The sequence below is a fragment of the Lygodium microphyllum genome, chromosome 5 (genome assembly GCF_053477565.2).
Source record: "Lygodium microphyllum isolate KBCC chromosome 5, Lygodium_microphyllum_v1.1.10, whole genome shotgun sequence".
In the NCBI taxonomy this organism is placed as follows: domain Eukaryota; kingdom Viridiplantae; phylum Streptophyta; class Polypodiopsida; order Schizaeales; family Lygodiaceae; genus Lygodium; species Lygodium microphyllum.
Genome location: NC_141139.1, coordinates 121,707,944 through 121,710,295, shown reverse-complemented (window position 1 = coordinate 121,710,295; position 2,352 = coordinate 121,707,944).

Sequence of the window (2,352 nt, the reverse complement as noted above, 5' to 3'; positions counted from 1 at the left end):
CTTTGTCAAAGGAAGACTTATCCATGATATAGTCTTGAATCTAATCATCTCCATGGATTGGGCACTCAGTAAACAATCTAACTTTGCACTCATAATAGAAATGGATTGGGACAAGGCCTACGACCACGTAATCTGGACCTTCATCATCTTGGTCCTCTCATACCTAAGGGTTTGTCCAATATCAATTTGGTAACTTCTCTTTTTAGGAATGCAGCATCAGCCATCAACATCAATGGGCAATTCTCCACACCACTTAGCCTACAGAGGTCAATTAGGCAAAGGTGCCCCTTAGTACCACTATTATTTGCTCTTATTACAGATCGACTCTTGAGGAAAGTGGGCCAAGCTATCTAGGCTAGTACTATTAAGGGACTGCCTCTTTGAGATGGGTCCCAAATGGCAACCCAATTATTTGCAGATGATAATGCCTTTATTATGGAGGCTGACAAGGAGTTTGTTGGCAATTTACTGGGAATCTACAATGAGTAGCTTGAACTCCCTACCTCCAAATTTTTTCTTTCATGGAAAGACCCTGATCAGTGTGGCTGGTCAAGCTAGGTTTTCAAGTGATGAAGCCTAGAGTGCTAGTCAGATATCTTACTGCACCTATGGGGGTCAACATCACCCTAAATCAATGCTTCAAATGGTACCCGTGTAAATACTAGGACAAGGTGAAGAAGTAGATGGATATTCCATCTTCTTTGGTAGGGAAGGTCATGATTGCCAAGGCCATGCTCACCTCAACAATGGTCTATGTGGGCTCCATATTGCCTTTTAGCCAAAGTGCATGGGGTGAATTGGAGAAGCCCATTAAGGGTCTACTCTGGTCATACCAATGAAAGAAGTCTCGTCCACAAGTAAGCTGGGAGCCACTCATTGAGAGCAAGAACCCGGGAGGTGCAGGTATTGACGATCTTGCCCTTAACTCAAGCAATGATTGCAGATCTCAGGAAGAGAATGAACGAAGAGCAACCCTAGATGGTAATCCTTTAACATTGGATTGTCAACGCTAAGGTTCATGGGACGGCTGGGAATGGGGCCCATTGGGTTCACCTTATTGTAGGAGCGCAAAGCCTAATCAGAATCCCGCATTCTGAAGTGGCCCAAGCAACAATGAGTATATGGCAAGAGAACCTTACCAACGCCACATGGAAACCTCGGGTTGGCCGAGGAGGACTTTGCTCTAGTCCACAATACGTGGCTCTCCCCCTTCCTGTATGAATTGGAAATGGCCCTGGCATCCAAGGATTCAGAAATCTCAAAAGCAATCTTGAACAAAGGGATCAAGATGTGGGCGGACGTATGGGATCTTGACCCAAGATAGCTAATCAATGCCCAGATGGCGGTTGACAGATATGCTCTGAGTAAGAAGGAAACTGCACGGCTAGAGACAGTATTCAGTCTAAGGAAATAGAATTGGCCTTCCTCGCCAGCTAGGATGATGAGTGGGCCCCTCAAAGACCTTGCTTCGTCAGCTTACAAGCAGTTGTGTCATTGTCAATAAGGCATCCTCATCAGCAATACCAACGAGTTTACAAACCTGTTGGAGAAAGGAATTTCCCTTGACAACCATAGCAACATGGAAGAGAAGGGCTAGAAAAATTTGCAGAGCCACCCCGTCCTACAGGATGAGCTTCCTACAATGTAGGCTTATGCACAAGAGGTTACCTTTAAGATCTAGACTGAGCAAGAGATCTGTAGTCTCCCCAATGTGCCCGCTCTGTACGAGAGCAGAAGAGACAGAAAAACATCTATTCTGGGAGTGCGAGAAAGTGGTACCTCTTTGGAGAGCAACTAAAAGATGACTAAGACAAGCCAACCTCAGGGATGACTTCAGTCTGTCTGCTGCCTTTTTTGGAGATCAAGCTCACTTGGATGACTCGTGGGAGCTAATTAGCCTTGTATCTGGGATTGCCCTCAAATTTCTATGGTCTCGAAGGAATATTGTTATCTTTAAAAATCCGAGTAAGATGCCAATGGATGTAGATGTAGCTGACCTTAGGCGCGAAGTCCTCGATATTGTGTCCACGATCAAGCCACAAGGCTGGATGCTCAAGCTTTTTCACGCTCCATCCAGTGGATGCTGTAACCTCTCTTTTTTAAACCTCCACTCAATATATCATGAGAACACATCACCAAAAAAAAAAAAACTAAACTAAATACTTGAAAGGCACAAAGAAATTCTAATCGGTAAAAATACACTAAGACGTCATTTACTGCGAGCACTGAAGTCTGGAACAAGGGTCGTCGTCATTCAAAGGGTATGCGCAATGCGCATGCCTTTTAGTAAAGTTCAAATGTGGACTCGTGCCTCAGCACGACTCCTGAGTCCTATATTTATCTCTTATAGGC